Source organism: Myotis yumanensis, unplaced genomic scaffold (genome assembly GCF_028538775.1).
Source record: "Myotis yumanensis isolate MYYU_CA2020_CCGP unplaced genomic scaffold, mMyoYum1.0.hap1 SCAF_6, whole genome shotgun sequence".
Classification (NCBI taxonomy): Eukaryota; Metazoa; Chordata; class Mammalia; order Chiroptera; family Vespertilionidae; genus Myotis; species Myotis yumanensis.
Genome location: NW_027223757.1, coordinates 92,337,647 through 92,359,308, shown reverse-complemented (window position 1 = coordinate 92,359,308; position 21,662 = coordinate 92,337,647). Strand labels below are relative to the sequence as shown.

Here is a 21,662-nt window from a genome sequence, read left to right as displayed (position 1 = left end):
GCCTCAGAGCTGGAGCCAAGCCTCAGAGCTAAAGCTGGCCCAGAATTAGAAAAAAAGGACAGGTTGAGGGCTTCAGTCACCCGCCAGCCTGAAAACGGCCCTCATCCCCTCACCCAGGCTGGCCAGGCACCCCAGTGGGAACCCCCACCCTGATCCAGGACACCTTTCAGGGCAAACCAGCTGGCCCCCACCCGTGCACCAGGCCTCTATCCTATATAGTAAAAGGGTAATGTGCCTCCCAGCACCGGAATCAGTGGAGCCGCGAGGCCTCCCAGCACCGGGATCAGCGTGACAGGGGGCAGCGCCCAAACCCCCTGATCGCCCTGCGGCTCTGTGTGTGACAGGAGGCGGGGCCATAACCTCCCTATCCACCCTGCTTTGTTCGTGACAGGGGAAGGCGCCCCAACCCCCTGATTGGCCCTGCTCTGTGGATGATAGAGGGCGGCGCCCCAACCCCCTGATCCGCCCTGCTCTGTGCGTGACAGGGGGCGGCGCCCCAACTCCCCAATCGGCCCTGCTCTGAGCCCGACCAGGGGCTGCACCTAGGGATTGGGCCTGCCCTCTGCCACCCAGGAGCAGGCCTAAGCCAGCAGGTCATTATCTCCCGAGGGGTCCCAGACTGGGAGAGGGCACAGGCCGGGCTGAGGGACCCCCTCTCCCCCCCAGAGTGCACAAATTTTTGTGCACCGGGCCTCTAGTTAAAGTATAAAAAAGAAATTAAAAACCAACAGTAATACCATCAGCCAGAGATAGCCATTTATAATTTGCTCTTTATCATTCTGGTAAAAGCAGAACCATTTTGGTGAAGAAAAGCTATCTATATATAGCTATTATCATAACTTGATCAATTATTCAACTGGCCCCTGGCCAGGTAGCATAGCTGGTTAGAGCGTCATCCCAATAGCCAAGGTTGCAAGTTTGATCCCCAGTCATGGCACATACAAGAAGCAACCCATGGCCGAAACCGGTTTGGCTCAGTGGATAGGGCGTCGGCCTGCGGACTCAAGGGTCCCGGGTTCGATTCCGGTCAAGGGCATGTACCTGGGTTGCGGGCACATCCCCAGTGGGAGATGTGCAGGAGGCAGCTGATCGATGTTTCTCTCTCATCGATGTTTCTAACTCTCTATCTCTCTCCCTTCCCTTCCTCTCTGTAAAAAATCAATAAAATATATTTAAAAAAAAAAAAAAAAAGAAGCAACCCATGAATGAATAAATAAGTGAAACAACAAATCAATGTGCCCCTCCCACCTTATCTCTCTCCCTTTTCCTCTCTCTAAAAAAAGTAAAAATATCAAAACAATCACATAAATCATAATAAGAATACAAAGGAAGGATAAAAAAAAATTTATGCAAATCCAATGCTTTCAGCTTCAAATTAAAAACTGCATCATTGGTCTCAGCTCTCTCCCCAAATACTCCTAAAACTGTATCGGCTAAATGAATGTTTGTGTACCCCGCCCCCCCCAAAGCTGTTGAAATCCTAAGCCCCAACTGGTGGTATTAAGAGATAGGGCCTTTGGAGGTGATTAGGTCATGAGGGCAGAGCCCTCATGAATGGGATCAGTGTCCTTATAAAGGACACGACAGAGAGCTCCCTCAACCCTTCCACCATGTGGGATCACAGGGAGAAGTAGGCCATCTATTATTAATCAGTAATTGAGCCCTCACCAGAAATCAAATCTGCTGGCACCTTAATTTTGGACTTCCCAGTCTCCAGATCTGTTAGAAGTACTTCTATTATTTGTAAGCCATACAATCTATGGTATTTTTGTTACAGCAGCTGAAATGGGCTAAAATAAAATTTTTTTAAATTTATAAATTCACAAGGACAAAGTAAACAAGTGAGGAAGCAACATTTGGGGCTCTGTAAGGGAGACAAGTGATAAGGAACTTAGCCATACTGAATAAGCTGAATCCTCTTCAGCCAACAGTGGGGAAAAGTAAAAAAATAACCTAAATTAAAATGAGGATCTCCAAAATGTTCAGGAATTAACACCACCAGGTTACCCTTCAAGTGAAGGTGAAAATATGGATAAAAATAGGAGAGGTTATGCATTTGCCTAACCCAACAGTTAGACCTCAGATCCCCTAATACAGTGTTCTCAACCTTCTGGCCCTTTAAATACACTTCCTCATGTTGTGACCCAACCATGAAATTATTTTCGTTGCTACTTCATACCTGTAATGTTGGTACTGTTATGAATCGTAATGTAAATATCTGATATGCAGGATGGTCTTAGACAACCCCTGTGAAAGGGTCGTTCGACCGCCAAAGGGGTCGTGACCCACAGGTTGAGAACCACTGCCCTAATATAATCTAAACACTGCAGGGCCTGGTGACTGCCCCACCCGGGAGGAAATGAGTGGGGCTGTTAAAACCTCAGTTAACAAACCCTATAGTCAGGCTCACAGCTTCTAATCCATTTCTTGTGTCCTCCTCTTAAAATATGAGTAGGGAGCAAAGAACCACCATATATTTAAGGTAAAGCATCTAACATGAAAGAAACAGATCAAACAAACAGAAATGCAACTTGAAGAATACTGAAGAGATCTCCCTGAAAACTGAGCAAACAATGTTAAATGGTGAAAAGAGAAAAGAAAGATGACCAGTCCAGAAGGTCCAATATCTGAAAAATGGGAGGTCTAAGAAAAGAGAACAGAGAAAATGAAGGGAGGAAGCCAAAGGATTAATTTGAGAAAATTTTCAATAACAAGAGGGCAGTTTCCAGACTCAAAGGGCTCCCCCAAAGCTGAGCACAATGTTGAACATACAGGTTTAAATTCATCAGCATCAAATTTAAGGACTCTAGGGACACAGTAATGTTACCAAAAGCTTCCAGAGAGGGGAAAAACAGGACTTATTGAAAGAACAAAGAATCAGAACAGCATCACATTTCAACATTTCCACTAGGAGGGAAAAAAAGACAAAGGATCAGTACCTTCAAAATCCTGAAAAACGTATTTCCAACCTTGAAATTGCTACCTAACCAAACCTTGGATATCAACTAAGCATTATAATAAAATATAGTTTCAGAATACAAAAGTCTCAAATTTTATCTCCTCTGTACTATCATGAAAATTTTAAAAGTAGGGTCCAGGAAACAGAGGTTCCAACAAAGAGGGGAGAGTGTGAAAAAAATCCCAGGTATGTCCACAGATCTACAGCACAACCAGTCCAGATCAGAGTAGGTCAGATGCTCTGGAAGAGACTTCTTCACAAAGATGAAACTGAGAGAACACCTAAAGTACCTGCACGCTATTAAGAGATTCATAACTGGTAAGGAGTTTGAGAATAACTGGTAAAAAAATATATAAGAGATTGAGCAAACCAAAAATCAAGATAATTATTATGCTGGGGGCAGCAAAAGACTGTGCACAAAAGGAAAATAAATTCAAATACACTAATGGCTCAAGTGTTTTTAAAACATTTAAGTAGTTAAAACAGCTGGGGCCGATTTGGCTCAGTGGATAGAGCACTGGCCTGCAAGAGAAGGTCCCCCCCACCCCCCCCACCCCACCCCCACCCCCGAGTTCTGGTCAAGGGCATGTACCTTGGTTGCAGGCTCCTCCCCTGGTCAGGGCTCTTGCAGGAAGCAACCAATCAATGTGTTTCTCTCTGTCTTTCCCTCTCCCTTCCACTCTCCCTAAAAGTTAATGGAAAAATATCCTTGGGTGAGGAAATAAATAGGTAGGTAGGTAGGTAGATAGATAGACAAAGAGATAGATAAAACAATATAAACACTGAAAACTAGATAGATAGATAGATAGATAGATAGATAGATAGATAGATAGAACAATATAAACACTGAAAACTGACTTAACCAAGTTATAAATAATTAAAATGGGAGATGGGTGAGTGAAACTAACAATTACCAAGTGCCCGGCACAGCTCTAAATCTTTTACATATGTTAATTTATCTAATCCTCAGATAAACACTGATACTGTCCTTATATATTAGGAAACCAAGGCATGGAGAGCGTAAATAACTTTCCAAAGGTCACACAAATAGTAATAACAGAAGCTCTGAACTTTGCTCTTCACCACCACATTGGCTCAACCAGAACAAAATCCTCATTGCCCTGTGGAAAGTCAACAGATAATAATTAAAACTGGGAGGTAAAAATCAATAGAGAGGTAAAAACTCAAAAATCAGTTAAAAGAACTGAAATATACTGCCTCTGGACAGTGAGATAAGGAAAAGGGGGTCTAGAATTCCTGTTCCTTTTAACAAGCCTATACTACTTTACTCTTTAAACTATGTGCACGTATAACATGGGTAAAATGAAAATTAAATAAGAAGAAAATGTACTTCACTTTAAAATCACTTTTTCAGTAAATATTAAAACTCTTAATTCAACCATAGAAAACCAAACATACATACCAATACAACAGAAAAAAAAAAGTGCAAAAAAAGAAGCCCAAATATGTGTGTGTATACACACAGTAAACCAAAAATCAAAATAATTATTACCCTTGGGGCAGCAAAGAGTTGTGCAGAAAAGGAAAATGAATCCAAGTACACTAATGGCTCAAGGGTCAATAAACATTTAATGACTTTTTAAAATATATGTAAAATAACATTCAGCAATAAAATAGAATTTCCTTATGTGATGAATGCTGCAACATGGATGAACCTTGAAACATTATGCTAAGGAAAAGGAGCCAGTCATAAAGGCCACATGCTGTATGTTTACGTACGTTTATATGAAATATCCAGAAAGGAAAATCCAAAGAGACAGAAAACAGAATGGTGATTGCCTGTGGCTGGGAATGAGTGTTGGGGCTGAACACAAACTGGCATAAGGATCTTGCTAGTGTGATAGAAATATTCTGAAACTAGATTGTAATGATGGTTGTACAAATCTATACATTTACAAAAATTACAGAATTCAACACTTAAAATTGGTGAATTTTATGATATATAAATTATATCTCAATAAAGTTGTTATACTTTAAAAGGTAAAACAAGTAGTCACCACGTAACTGGAATTTGGTTTAAAGCACTGGTGGGGAAAAAAAAAAGCCAAAATATTGCACTAGCTGGTTTGGCTCAGTGGATAGAGTGTAGGCCTACAGACTGAAGAGTCCTGAGTTCGATTCTTGTCAAGGTCACATGCCCAGGTTTTGGGCTCAGTCCCCAGTGAGGGCATGCAGGAGGCAGCCAATCAATGATTCTCTGTCATCATTGATGTGTCTATCTCCCTCTCCATTCCTCTCTGATCTCTGAAATCAATAAAAATATTTTAAAAGATCAGAGCAGAAATAAGTGACATGGAGACTAAAAGAAAACAATACAAAAGGCCCGGCTGGTGTGACTCAGTGGTTGAGCATTGACAAACAACCCAATTAAAAAATGGGCAGAGGACCTGAACAGACACTTCTCCAAAGAGGATATACAAATGCACAAGAGATATATGAAAAAACTAGAGGCCCAGTGCATGAAATTTGTGCGCTGGTAGGGTCCCTAGTCTAGCCGGTGACCAGGACTAATCGGGGCCTCCCTTCCCCAGCTGCCGGCTGCCAGCCAGGGCCTTCCTTCGTCCCACACCACTCCCTGGTGGTCAGCACATGTCATAGCGAGCAATTGAACCCCAGTCTCCCAGTCAAATTCGCTTTTATATATATACTAGAAGCCCAGTGCATGAAATTCATGCATGGGGGGGGGGGGCTGTCCCTCAGCCCAGCCTGCACCCTCTCCAATCTGGGACCCCTAGAAAGATGTCTGACTGCCCATTTAGGCCTGATCCCACCGGGCCTAAATGAGCAGTCAGACATCCCTCTCACAATTGAGGACTGCTGGCTCCCAATTGCTTGCCTGCCTGCCTGTTGCCCCTAACTGCTTCCTCCTGCCAGCTTAGTCACCTCCTAACCACTCCCCTGCCAGCCTGATCGATGCTTAACTGCTCCCCTACCGGCCCAATTGCCCCCAACTGCCCTCCCCTGCAGGCCTGGTGGCCCCCCAACTGCCCTCTCCTGCAGGCCTGGGTCCCCCCCCCAACTGCCTTCCCCTGCAGGCCTGGTCACCCCCAACTGCCCTCCTCTGCCGGCCCAGTCACCCCTAACTGTCCTCCCCTGCAGGCCTGATCACCCCCAACTGCCCTCTCTTGCAGGCCTGGTCCCTCCCAACTGCCCTCCCCTCCTGGCCTGATCGCCCACAACTGGCCTCCCCTGCTGGCCATTTTGTGGCGGCCATCTTGTGTGTTGGACTGATGGACAATTTGCATATTACCTCTTTATTATATAGGATAGATGCTCAACGTCGCTAATCATCATAGAGATGAAAATTAAAACTACAAGGAAGTACCACCTCACACTTGCCGGAATGGTTACCACCAATAAATCAACAAACAATAGGTGCTGGCAAGGATGTGGAAAAAAAGGAACCCTAGTACACTTTTTGTGGGAATGTCGACTGGTACAACCACTATAGAAAACAGTGTGGAGCTTCCTCAAAAAAATTAATAATGCCATTTGACCCAGTGATCCCACTTTTAGGACTATATCTTAAGAAGAATGAAACACTAATCAGAAAGAATATATGCACCCCTATATTCATTGCAGTTTTTATATACAACTAGAGGTCCAGCACGCAAAATCGCACACGGTAGCCCGCCACTGCTGGCCACCCAGCCCACCTACCCACCCACCCGCAGCCCCACCCACCTGCCCACCGCTGCTTGCTGCTGCTGCTCGCCGCCGCTCACCACGTTCACCACCCCACTGTGCTCGCCGCCTGCCTGCCCGCCACTGCTTGCTGCGTTCTCCGCCCTGTCCACCTGCCACCCACCTTGCTGCGATCAGAGCCTGTGGGCCATGGGGGAGGGACCGAGAGGTGCTCAATGCACCTCATGGCAACTGGTCAAGCAGTCGTTCCGGTCGTGACTCTTATGCCCTCTGGCCTTTTTTTAAAAATATACATTTTTATTGATTTCAGAGAGGGAAGGAGAGGGAGAGAGAAATAGAAACATGATGAGAGAGAACCATTGATCGGCTGCCTCCTGCACGCCCCTTACTGGGGATCGAGCCCGCAACCTGGGCATGTGCCCTTGACCGGAATCAAACCCAGGACCCTTCAGTCCGCAGGTCGAGGCTCTATCCACTGAACCAAACCAGGTAGGGCTGACCACTAGCCTTTTATTATATAGGATAGTTAAGATCTGGAAACAACCCAGGTTCCCAACAGTAGATGAGTCAATAAAAAAGCTGTGGTACAGCCTGGCTGGCATGGCTCAGTAGTTGCGGGTTTACCTATGAACCAGGAGACCATGATTCCATTTCCAGTCAAGGCACATGCCCAGGTTGTGGGCTCAATCCTCAGTGTGGGGCATGCAGGAGGCAGCTGATCAATGATTCTCTCTCATCGTTGATGTTTGTCTATCTCTTTTGCATGCTCTCTTCCTTCCTCTCTGAAATCAATATATTTTTTTAAAAGCTGTGGTACATTATACATGGAATACTATGCAGCTGTAAAGAAGAAAGATCTCTTACTCTTTGAAGTAACATGGCCCTAGCCAGTTTGGCTCAGTGGATAGAGCACTGGATTGTAGACTGAAAGATGCCAGATTCGATTCATCAAGGGTACATGCCTGGGTTGTGGGCTCAATCCCCAGTAGGGGGCGTGCAGAAGACAGCGGATCAATGATTCTCTCTCATCATTGATATTTCTATCTCCCTCTTCCTTCCTTTCTGAAATCAATAAAAATATATTTAGAAAAAAGAAACAACATAAAGGACCCTGCAAAGTATTATGCTAAGTGAAATAAGTCAGTCAGAGAAAGACAAATATCACATGTGGAATCTAATGAACAAAATAAACTGACAAAATAGATCCAGAGACATGGAAGCATGCAACAGAAGGAAGATTCTCACAGGGAAGGAGGGCAGGGGTGGGAAGGGATTAACCAAGTAACTTATATGCATATATGCAAAACCCATGGCCTGGCAGGCATAGCTCAGTGGCTGAGCATCAACCTATGAACCAAGAGGTTGTGGCTCAATTCTCGGTAAGGGCACATGCCCGGGTTTCGGACTCAATCCCCAGTGTGGCGTGCAAGAGGCAGCCAATCAATGATTCTCTCATCATTGATGTTTCTATCTCTCTCTCCAGCTCCCTTCCTCACTGAAATCAATAAATATTTAAAAAATAAATAAATAAATAAATAAATAACATAGACACAGACAATAGTGTGGTGAAGGCCTAAAGAGGAAGAGGGAGTGGGGAGGAGGAGGTCAATGGAAGAAAAAAGGGGACATCTGTAATACTTTTAACAATAAAGATAAATTTAAGAAATAAATAAAATTACTCATTAGAATAACAAAATTATTAACTAAAAAAAGATCACATTTCTTACCTGCAAGCTAAAAATTTTTTTTATAATATAATGCACCGATGAGGTAAATAATTAGTCACTCATACGGTAGTGGCAGTAATATAAATTAGTTCACATTTATGGAGGACACAATTTGGCAATCAAGTATTAAGAGCATCAAATCATGTTTATATTTAGCCCAGCAATCTAATTCTAGGAATAAATCCTAAAGAAATAATTAATGATGCAAGCAAAGATTTAGCTACAATGATGTTCAGTACTGAGTTTATATTAACAAAATGCTACAAACAAACTAGAACCACAAAAAGGGGTTATTAAATTTTTCTATAGCCCTGTAATGGAATAGTGTAAAGCCTTTAAAAGTAAGAGTGTAAAGTCATATTTATTAAGAATGGGAAAATGATCATAAGAGATTAAGTGAAAACAGATTATTAACAGTGTGTACTGGTATACTGAAGAGTATCCCCCCAAATTCACATCCACCCAAACCTCAGAACATACCTTATTCGAAAACAGTCTTTGCAGATGTAATTAGTAATGAGGTCATACTAGATTAGGTTGGGCCCTAAATCCAACTGACTGGTGTCCTTTGAAGGAGTAGGAAATTTGGAGACACACAAAGGAAGAAGGCCATGTGGCTACTGAGGCAGAGATTATGAACTATGCAGCTACAAGCCATGGGACACCAAGAAATGCCAGGAGCCATAGAAGCTAGGAGGTAATGCAGGTTTCTTCCCTAGGTCCTTCAGAGGGAGCATGATCTGCTGATGCCTTGATCTCAAATTTCTAGCCTCCGGAACTGTAAGAAAATAAATTTCTGTTTCATGCCACCCAGTTTGCCAATTTGTTGGAATTTGTTATGGCAGCCCTAGAAACCAGTGTGTAGCACACACACAATAGTTTAAGATATAGATCTAAAGGTTAAAATTGTTTCTCTCTCAGTCCTGTGAGTATGATTTATTTTTGTTTTCTTTTTGCTTATTGTCACTTTTAACTTAACCATTTTATCATTACAGTTTTATTATGATATAAATCCTTTTATAGATATTTTTAAATTTGAAAAAATATAAAAAGGCACTCATTCCAGTTACAGTTATATGCAAACCCTATCATTCAGTCAGTTATTCCCATTCTTTCAAAGCCTGTTATCAAAGTATTAAAAAAGATAAAAAGCAAAATTTCTTTTTCAAAATAAATGCTAATGACAAAACACTTCATAACGGCATCTTGTATCATTCCATCAATCATTAATAGGCTCTTGCTCCACAATAGGCTGTGAATCACTGACCTCAAGCATAATAATTCAAGTATGAACCCTCAGAAACACTTGAAAGACCTACAGCTCAAACATCGTAAGAAAACACAACTGTTCATTTTTTAAAAGAGTCTTTTAGTCAATTCAGTGGGGATGCATTCCATATTTGGAATAAACTGTCACCCCTGCCCCCAAGATATATATTAACTTTGGCAAATCATTAGAAAAACCACTTACAATATTAATTACCCTTCCAACAAGTGAAAAATTAGTTTCATCTGCACAAGAAATTTAATAAGAATTACATCTTTTCAGTGAATTTTAGTCTTGTTGCATTTTGGGTCCCTAAAAAGTTCAACTTACCTGACAATATCTCTAGTAAGTAAATTCAGATGAGCTAATTACTAGATAGCTTACTTAACACACTTTGCTCTTAACACAACAAAACAAAGTTTTAATAATTATATGTAATTACTGGATGACAGCCTGTTGTTTAATACAGTGAAGAAATTCTACTGTATTTGAATAGACCAAAGTCCATCTCTACCATTAAAAAGCATCTATTTGATCAGGATATCTAAGTACCTTGACAACTAATTTCCCTTCCTACTGAAGCAAAGGACGTACAAGGACCACGGTGCCCACTACTCTGAACAGAAAAAAACTATTACTCAAATTGCAATACCATTGTTGTTAAAATTTTCTGTGCATATATACATATGCACAGAAAATTCTCTATGTATGTGTATATATGTGTGTGTGTACATATCTACGTAGAATTCTACAGACATGGAAATTCTCTACAAGGTACAAAAGAAATAGTAGTGGCTATATCTGGAAAGGAGAGAGGATTTTTGCTTTTCACTTTTTATCTAAAGACTGCGAATTAGTGGCCCAAGGACCATATCCTACCTACGTGTATGCTTTATTTGGCCCACATAGTTTTTTAAATATTTAAATTAGTTGTCAAAATCTGAAAATCAGAAAATTTCCCATGACAATCTGAATTTCTGACTCTTGGGTGGGGGTGGGGGGGAATATGTAAGAACACTGGGCCCCCAATCCAGCATGGCAGCATTTGACATAAGGCAAGGATCACACACATTTTATTTTTTATTGTTTTATTTTTAATATATTTTTATTTATTTCAGAGAGGAAGGGAGAGGGAGAGAGAGATAGAAACATCAATGGTGAGAGAGAATCATTGATGGACCGCCTTTCCTGCATAGCCTCTACTGGGGATCAAGCCCACAACCCGGGCATGTGCCCTTGACCGGAATCGAGCCTGGGACCCTTCAGTCCGCAGGCCAACGCTCTATCTACTGAGCCAAACCAGCTAGGGCAACTATAGACATTTTAGTTTGCAACCCCTTTTTAGAACCTTCTAAACTATTTAAACTTATTATGCGCTTATATTACTCTTTAAAGTTTTTCCTCAATGAAAAACACAGGCAAAGACAAAGAGAACTTTAGAGAGTTTGCAAAATATTATTCTCCATTCATATCTAAATAACTAAATGATACCCAATTTATCTGAATAAATTTTCTCATAAACTGACTTACAAAGAATATTCAATACAAGAAAATATGCCTGGAAAGGTAGGTACATAAGCTGGGGCCAATCTTTAGAGGACTCAAATTGCTCCCAGAAATAATATTCTTATTGTTAATTAAATATTAATTTCCTTTCAAGTCATGTAGAAACTATTAGCAACATTTAAATCTCATGCTCAAACTTACAAACAAAAAAGCCTGAAAAGGAGCTTAGTTTGTAGGACTTTGTTTCTTTTAACAGCACTATACTTCAACATTTCCATTAAAACGAAGCCTTTACTCCCATGTCTTCATTCATGACCTCAAGAAATATTTGCTGAGCATCTACTATATACAAAGCATTGTATCAGATGCTTAGGGAGAAGGCTGTTAAGGGGTATGTATTGCATATGATGTTACAAAAAGCAATAGTATTTCATGAGACATAAAGAGAGAAAAGAGCAGCATTCTAGATAAAAGAAAAAAGTTTTAAATTGGGAAAGCAAAAGTATATACCGGGAAATGAGCAGCAGACCAGTTTGAATGGGGCACAAAAAAGGAGTTCAGCACAACGACATGACAGAAAGGTAGAGGCAGATAAGTTGGAATCAATCTTTGGAGGACCCTGAATGTCAAGCTAAAGCTCTCTGCTCTCTCTCTGGTACACACACTGTTAAAGATTGCTGAGAAAAGAAGGACCCAGATCAAAGCTGTGACTTAGAAAGATTGATCTGGTAGTAATATGCCCATAAAATGGACTAGAAGCAAAAAAGCCCGGTGCAGAAAACCAATATGAAACTATTCCTATGTTACCCCGTTTGAGTAGTAACACAACCTACAAACTTAAGTGGTGGCAAAAGGAATGGAAAAAAGAAACAGTTGGGAGGTGCACTGCAGAGTGGAAATGAACTGGGTTTGGCAAATGATCTGGGGTGTCCAGGAAAAAGAGGGCATTGGAAATAACTCAGTTCAAGCCTAAGGCTTGGGGGAACATTGGAGCTATTAAGAGAACAGGGAAAAGTCAGAAGAAAAGCTGGTTGGGGATGGGTAAGAGGATAAACTGACCTTTTAAACACATTTAGTTTGGGTGCCCCCCATTAGTCAATCTGCACTCTTTTCTGACCCAATTTTTAGTGACAGCTACAGAGAGTAAAATATATATATAATACAAGTAAAGAATATTTTTAATGTAGAGTCAATGAGAAGCCTGTCCCAGAGCATATAACATGACAAAAATTAAACTCTACAGAATGAAGTTAAACTCCTACCTCACAAGATATACAAAAATTAACTCAAAATGAATCAATGACCTAAATATAAGAAAACCATTAAACTCTTAGTGTAAAACATAGGTAAATCTTCATAACTTTGGTTTGGTAATGGATTATTAGATATAATAAATACCAAAAGCACAAGCAACAACAAAAAATTAGATAAATTGGACCTCATCAAAATTAAAAATATTTGTGTATTAAAGGACATTACCAAGAAAATGAAAGACACCTATTGAATGGGAGAAAATATCTGCAAATCACATATAAGAGTCTAGTACACAGAATATATAAAAAAACTCTTACAACAAAAAGACGATCCAGTTTTTAAAAAAGCAACGGACTTGGACAGACATTCTTCAAAGAAGATATATAAATGGCCAACAAGTACATGAAAAGACATTAATACCATTGGTAATTAGAGAAATGCAAATCAAATTCACAATGAGGTACCATTTCATACCCATTAGAATGGCTGTAATTAAAAAAAGAAAAATAAGTGTTGATAAGGGTACAGAAAAACCCTCCTACATTGCTAAGGGAAATGTAAAATGATTCAGTCACTGTGGAAAAGTTTGGTGGTTCCTCCAAAGTTAAACATAGAATTACCATAAGACCCAACAACTCAACTGTTAGGTATATACCCAAAAGAACTGAAAACAGGCACTCAAAGAAATACATGTACACACATGCTCACAGCAGCACTATACACAATAGCCAAAAGGTGGAAATGGCTTAAGTGTTCACCAATATATGAATGGACCAATTGTGGTATAAGCATACACTGGAATATTGTTCACCAATAAAAAGGGACGAAGTACTGCCTAGCCAGTTTTGCTCAGTGGATAGAGCCTCGAAATTGAAGTGTCCTGGTTTCGACTCCAGTCAAGGGCATGTAACTTGGTTGCAGGCTCCTCCCCAGCCCGGACCCCGGTAGGGGCACATGCAGGAGGCAACCAATCGATGTGTTTCTCTCACCGATGTTTCTCTCTGTCTTTCCCTCTCTCCCACTCTCTCTCTGAAAATCAATGGAAAAATATCCTTGGGTAAGGATTAAAAAAAAGAAGAATGTCCAAAGCAAGAACTCCAAACCTTAAAAATGTAATAAAAGAATGTATAACATTCTATCACTGAATATCATACAATCCTAAAACTGCTCCTTGGCATACATTCTTTTAAAATATATATTTCATTGATTTTTACAGTGAGGAAGGGAGAGGGATAGAGAGTCAGAAACACTGATGCAAGAGAAATATCAATCAGCTTTGGCACACATTTTTTAGAAAACTAGTATTAATATCAAGTTTCATCTGTCATAAAGGGACTTTTCCTAGATTCACACATGTAACCCAGAGAGTAAATCAGAAACTCATTTAGCATTGCAGGTGACTCAGAAATAGATTAAGACCAGGCAAGGGAGGCACTGTGAGATGGTACACTACATTTTCACATCTAGATTCTGATTTAACTTTATTTTATTTTATTTTATTTTATTTTATTTATTTTCTTGCCTTTGACAACAGTCAATAGGACACTGTTTTACAAAACTGTTTTCCCAAGTTAGTTTTCTAGAAAATACCTGTTCCATCCATGATGGGCACAGATATATAGTATTCCACAAAATAAACACTGTTTCCTAAAGATACCTGGAGGCAACCTAAGATATTGCAACACTCAAACTGCAAAGCCCTAGCCTAATGGCTAGGAGGGAGAGAAACAGTCGATGTTGTCTATATTCTAGTGAAAGATATTTTACTTATACTGAGAAATAAGGTCAGTACTAACTCCTAAGCTAATGTCCTCTAAAAATCTAGAAGTATTACCTGTATTTGCCTCTTGTCATAAATGCTAAAGTACAACTCACTTTAAAAACATAACAGAAACAGAAAGAACCAAGATGGCGGCATAGGTAAAAGCTGGTACTTGCCACCTCCCACAATCACATCAAAATTACAAACTAAAATACAGAACCACCATCATTCAGAACCACCTGAAATCTGGCTGAATGGAAATCTTGCAACTAGAGAAGTAAAGAAGAAAGCACACTGAGACTGGTAGAAGGGGCAGAGGCACAGAACTGCTTGGTCCAACACTCTCATTTGGCATTTTTTTAATCAGCAGGGATATCTCAGCTGCAGAGGCCTCCAATGTGAAGCAACGGGTGCCAGCCCCACACCAGACCCCTCAGCCCAGGGTACCAGTGCTGGGAAGAGAAGTACCCATAACTTCGGGCTGTAAAAACCAGCGGAGATTGTGGGTGAGTGACACAGAGGCTACTGGAGTCTCAGGCAGTTCCTCGTAAAGGGTCAGTAAACAAATTTACACAGTTCCACTCCCTGTGAGCTCCAGTGCTGGGGGGCTTTGGGAGAACCAGGGACATATGAGGAGGAACTACTGGATTGTCTGGCACAAGGGCAGCAACTCAGGGGCTGTATTCTCCCAGACAGGGGTGCTTGGAGGGGTCATTGTTCCTGTGCTGGGACCTCCCCCATTCGCAGAGCTCACTGGCAGCCATATCTGAGTTTCCATCAGCATATCTCACACTGTTCACTCCACCCTGGTGATTCCCTGAGACCCACCAACTTGCAGCACCACCCAAGCTGTTGCAGCTGCTTTTCCATATGAATGGTCTGTCCTGGCTCAGGCTTCAGACTTTCCTAAAATCAAACAAGCAGCACTGGCGTCAGCGTGTCCCAATCTTCAGTAAGAGGCCCAAGACCTGGCACTAGCACCAGCCTGCCTTGCTTCACAGCTGGGCCTCACCTGGGCACTTCCTAGCCCGACACAAGTAGCAAACATCTGCAGATATCTCTGTAGTTCCTGCCAGGTGGCCCCAGAGCCAGTACAATGGCTAGACAACATCAGGCCATACTGGATTACAGTTCTACACATCCACAAGCGACACACTCAAGGGGCAGACTCAGTGAGCACCAAAAACCTACTGAAGCAAGTCCTGCTCCAAGAGGGTGTCTCCTACACAATAGCTCTTCCACTGTAGTCACAGCTGGTCCTCACAATCAATTGACTTGGAGGTCAACTCCCAGTGATGCCAACAGCAATCAAGGCTCAACTACAAGACTGTACACACAGCCCACACAGGGGCACACCTAGAGTGCCCAGCTCAGGTAACTGGGGAAGCTGAGCCACTGGACCACACCAAGGCAAATCTACCAATTCCAGGAGACATAATAGCTCTACCGAATACAAAAAAAAAAAAAAAACACAGGGAAGCCACCAAAATTCAGAGACAAAGAAACATGTCACAGATGAAAGAACAAAAGAAATCTCCAGGAAAAAAAAACCACCAAAACACTAAATGAAATGGAAGCAATCAAACTACTCAATACAGAGTTCAAGGTTGCTCAAGGATGTTAATGAGAGCTACAAGGGACTTAGTGAGACTTACAAGAATATTAGTGAGAATGTCAAAGACATGAAAAAGAACCAGTTAGAAAGTAAACATACACTAACTGAAACAAGCATGTCAAACTCGGGGCAGGCGGGCCACATGCCACGAGTTTGACATGCTTGAACTGAAATTAATAATTTACAGGGATTCAACAGTAGAGTAGAGGATTCCGAGAATCAAATCAATGATTTGGAATATGAGGACGCAAAATACACCCAATCAGAAGAGAAAAAAGAATCCAAAAATATGAAGATACTGTAAGGAGCCTCTGGGACAACTTCAAGAGTACCAACATTCGCATTATGGGGATGCCAGAAGGAGAAGAGAAAGAGCAAGATATTGAAAAGCTATTTGAAGAATAATGACAGAAAACTTCCACTACCTGGTAAAAGAAACAGACTTACAAGTCCAGGAAGTGTAGACTCCCAAACAAGAGGAACGCAAAGAGGACCACACCAAGACACATCATAATTAAAATGCCAAGGGCAAAAGACAAAAAGAGAATCCTAAAAGCAGCAAGAGAAAAGCAGTTAGTTACCTACATGCGAGTGCTCATATGACTGTCAGCTGATTTCTCAACAGAAACTTTGCAGGCCAGAAGAGAGTGGCAAGAAATATTCAAAGTGATGAATAACAAGGACCTACAAGCAAGATTACTCTACCCAGCGAAGCTATCATTTAGAATTGAAGGTCAGAAAAGAGCTTCACAGATAAGAAAAAGCTAAAGGAGTTCATTACCACCAAACCAGTATTATATGAAATGTTGAAGGATATTCTTTAAGAGGAAGAAGAAAAAGATCAAAAATATAAACAACAAAATGGCTACAAATACATACCTATCAACAATTGAATCTAAAAATCAAAATAAACGAATAAGATATCTATTTAACAGAATAATCTGGTGAATAAAGTAGAATCAGAGGCATGGAAATGGAACAGACTGACGATTCTCAGACGGAAGGGGGTTTGGGGGTGGGAAGAGATTAAATAAAGATCATATGTGCATGTATGCATTACCTATGGACACAGACAATAGGGTAGTGGAGGCCTGGGGCTGTGTGGGAACTGGGTGAAAGGGAGCAATGAGGGGGAAGTGGGGAGACATCTGTAATACTCTCAACAATAAAGATTAAAAAAAAAAAAAAAGCCCTAACCAGTTTGGCTCAGTGGATAGAGCATTGGCCTGTAGACCCAAGGGTCCCGGGTTCTATTCTGGTCAAGAGCACATACCTCGGTTGCAGGCTCCTTGCCAGCCCAGGCCCTGGTCGGGCACATGCAGGAGGCAACCAATTGACATGTTTCTCTCACATCGGTATTTCTCTCTGTCTTTCCCTCTCTCTTCCTCTCTCTCTAAAAAAATCAATGGAAAAATATCCTTGGATGAGAGCTAAAAAAAAGAAGAAAGAAAAATATAACAGAGCCCTGGCTGGGTACCTCAATTGGTTAGTGTCATCCTGATATGCCAAGGTTTCAGGTTCAATCCCTGGTCAGGGCACATCCAAGAAGCAACCAATGAATGCACAACAAAGCAACGTTCTTTCTTTCACTCTTTCTAAAATCAATAAACAATTTAAAAAGCGTAACAAAGAAAACTGATTGTGAAGGCCAGAAGGAAATTTTTTTAAAATATATTTTCATTGACTTCAGAGAGGGAGGGAGAGGGAGAGAGAGACAGAAACATCAATGATGAGAGAGAATCACTGATCAGCCACCTCCCGCACAACCCCCACCAGGGATCCAGCCAGCAACCCGCGCATGGGCCCCTGACTGGAACAGAACCTGGGACCGCCCCCCCTAACCCCCCCAACCCCCCCCCCCCCCCCCCAGTCCGCAGGCTGACACTCCATCCCCTGAGCCAAAACAGCCAGGGCTTGGTTACATTACTTAACAATGAACTTAAAATTGGTTAAAATGATATTTTGTTATGTATATTTTACCACAATTTTTTAAAAATCATATGTAAACTCTCCTCTGACTCCTGTTAGCTACCCCTGAAAAAAATAAATAAATGTATTAGACTATCTTAAAGGATGAGAGGCCATTAAATTGAATGTGTTTAAATTACAAATGGTTGAAAACTTTTAGTGATTTGAATAGAAGCTTTCTAGCCCCTTAAGGGTAATGTTCATTAGATATTCTCCATCTCTAAAGTGGATATAAGCAAATAAAAAGCTTAAATTGCAGTAAGAGAGACAAGTTTTGACATAATTCTAACTAGAAAAGTAATTAAAACACTATACGGTATCATACAAATTTCTGCCCTCAGAGACTCAAGAATAAGCTCTCTTGGAAGGGTTACATGCAATTCTGCAGGAGAAACTGAAATGAGCTACAGAAACTCTTAAACCAACTTCCAATTTTAGAAATCCAGGTTCTATATTCACAGCCCAATAGTGTCACTGCAAGATATTCCAGCTACAGAGTGGGGGGAGGTAGAAGAGGGTGGGGGATAAATGGTGATGAAAAGAGACTTGACTTAGGGTGGTGAATACACAATACACAGATGATGTATTATAGAATTACACACTTGAAACCTATATAATTTTATTAACCAATGTCCAATAAATTCAATAAAAACAAATATTCCAGCTATAGAAAGATATACTAATCTACAAGTCATTTCAGTTTGGCTTCAGATACTGTTTTTTCACTACACCATTTATTCATTTTATGCACTCATAAATTGGGAATTGAAAATTGACTACTTTTGTTAGAGGCAATTCCACCCATTTCCAGCAGCATGGCTGCCAGCTCAAATATAAACACTATAAAAATGCTTAAACTGAAATGATACTTGGTTCTAAAATAAATAAAGAGAAATTACATAATGCACACCCAACCTAAGACTAAGCAAAAAAAAAAAAAAATCTGTGCTTACAGGGTAGAAAATTAATAAGGCCAAAACATTCCATTTAAACCAGTTTTTCAACAGCTTCTTAGAAAGTTGTTACAAACCAAAAAAATTCTTACTCTGGAAAACAAAAACAGTCTTTCCAACTCATTTTAGGCTACTCATGACCTTCATTAAAAAAAAAAAATTTTTTTTTTAATTCTCACCTGAGGGTATGTTTTCCATTGATTTTTTTAGAGAGGAAGGGAGAGAAAGAGAGAAACATCCCCAACAGGGGATCAACAGGCAACATGTTTTTTTTGTTTTTTGTTAATCTTCACTGGAAGATATTTTTCCATTGATTTTCAGTGGGGAGAGAGAAACAACAATGTGAGAGAGCCACATCGATTGGTGGCCTCCCACAGGCATTCTGACCAGGACTGGGGATTGAGCCTGCAACCTGCAACTGAGGTACATGCCCTTGACTAGAATGGAACCCTCAATCCTTTAGTCCAAGTGCCGACGCTCTATTCACTGAGCCAAAATGCTAAGGCAACCGGCACCATTTTTGGTGTATGGGATGACTCTCCAACCGAGACACCCAGCCAGGGCTTATAATACTTTTTAATTTTCCACATTATTTTTTAACAGTCATCAAACAACTGAATGGTGGTTATTTATTACAACCAGAAACAGGCACTTATGAAGTCACAGGAAGGTTAATTATCCTAAACCCAACAGGTTAACTACAGCAGTTTGAGAGCTATTTTGCCAACCTGTATTAGGCCATCTCAACAGGTCCCAGTTAGACATTAAATGACACTTAAAAACAATAAATTTCTAGATTCTAGAGATTTACTTAAACAACAAGTATTTTGACCAAATATGCATGTATTTTTAAACCAGATTTTACTAATTATGATGGGTATTTGTTTAAAATAAAAGTCTAACAAGACAGAGTTAGCCAGGTCAACATAGGAATCAAAAACACAATATTGGATTATTGAGCTAACTGCTTTCATTAGAAAAGAATAACAAGCCTTGCCCTGGATGGTTTGGCTCAGTGGATAGAGCGTTGGCCTGCTGACTCAAGGGTCCCGGGTTCGATTCCGGCCAGGGGCGTGTGCCTTGGTGTGCGGAAGGCGGCTGATCGATGTTTCTCTCTCATCAATGTTTCTGGCTCTCTATCCCTCTCCCTTCCTCTCTGTAAAAAGTCAATAAAATATATTTTTTAAAAAAAAGAATAACAAGCCTTACTGCTTTCAGTTCACAAATGATTTTTCATTTTATAATCGAAGAAAATAAAAAACATGACTTCTACAACCAAAAAATAATGAGGCTTAAAGCTAAGTTATCACTTAACTGCCTGGATTCCTAAGAAGCTACTAACTGCTAACTGCTTTAAAACCAGAATACATTTTTTTAACGGCTCACTCCTTTGTTCAGAAATGTATCATACCTTATTTTATACAGAGATAACATCTTATCAGAATATATGCCACTCGGTGTCTTTGAGCCTAATAACTTTTCTAAAAATTCAAATAAAATTTTATCATGCAGCTATGATTTTTGTTGTTGTTGTTTTCTCATCCACACTGGGCCTCATCTTTCACAACACCTAAAAACAAACAATCTTAGTTGTTAAACACACACACACACCTCAAGCATATAAAATTCATTACACTGGTTTTGTAGCCATAGTAATTGTACCAATAAATGCTGACTCTAAAGAACTAAAAACTAATTTCTTAGGGCAGGGTTTGACTCACATGGTACGACTCACAAGGGGGTGGGGAGAAATCATGATCCTCCCCTACCAAACTGGCAGCAACAATAAGCCAAGTTTCCTACGCTGAACTAGTGTAAACAAGGAAGAAAAAGAGCCCGGTGGGAAAGAAGGCAGGCAAGAGAACAACCCTCCTCAAGATAGCTTTATTTCTAAATTTCATCAGTGTAATAATACCTCTTCTCAGTGTTTTCAGTAATCCCTGTCACTCTCTTTAAACACCATAGGTTGGTGTTCAGGAAAGTATTGGAGGTTACAGTCCATGCTTGAGATCACCCTAGAAATAGAAGATACAAGTGGTGCTGACAAATGCTTCTTTAATTCTTAAGACTAGCTCCTGCATTCAATGCCTCCGAGTTTTCTAAGCATCTAGAAATTCAATCCCACTCTTGCAATAACAATCAACTTTAAAGCTAAAATAACAGAACTGACCAATGATGCTACACAGGAAAAAAAAAAATCACACATCACCTTTGCAGTCACAACTACAAGGTTCCCATCAGTCAGATTAGCATCTTTCAGGATGGGGCTAGATGAGGAATGGGATAAAGACTAGGCTTACAGCCTCTTTTTTTCTGGCAGTGCCTGAGGCATTTAGTGGGCATGGGATAAAGGGGAGGCTAGTTGTACAAGTGATGCCAAAGGAAACAAGATTCCACATGTCAGGGGACTGCCCGACACAGAGAGCAAAGGGCATTCCATTCCCTGGCTTTTTGACCAAAGAAAGACGAGCTGCTTTACCTAAAATCTTTTCAAAGGAAGGCTAATGGCCTCTCCTTTCTCGCTCTCCCTGAGTGAACCCAACCATCCCTCCTCAGAGAACAGGAGGAAGCCTTGCTTATCAAAAACAGCAAGTGCTACATCCAAAGCCAAGAAACACTCCTTGAGTCTAAGTGCCAGGGTCTCCTGCCCCAATTCCAGTCTTCTGCAAGGAGACGCCGAGCTACAAACACTCGGTTCCCAGCCTGGGCCAAGTCCTCCGTCTCCCCCAATACCTACCGACCCAGCTCTCTCTCGGATAAGCCCAGAACTCCCCATGCCAGCACTCTGGAGCAGAGGGCCCTGGTCCCCTCGAAAGGTCCCCTTCCCCAAGATAAACTCCTTTCCTTCACTTTTCCTAAAGTTTTCCCCAGGCACTGCCCCAGGTCTGATACTTCCAGTTCTCCATTAGCCAATCTGCTAGTAGATCCCCCTCCCCCCCAACCTCCCTGGCACAACTCTTCCGAAAGTCGTACACACGTACACGT

General features: G+C 41.0%; 1 protein-coding gene across 1 annotated transcript in view; it reads right to left on the bottom strand.

Annotated features, from left to right (window-relative positions):
• Positions 1–21,662, bottom strand: part of ILRUN (inflammation and lipid regulator with UBA-like and NBR1-like domains) — a 106,346-nt gene that overhangs the window by 83,791 nt on the left and 893 nt on the right. The window lies entirely within an intron of this gene.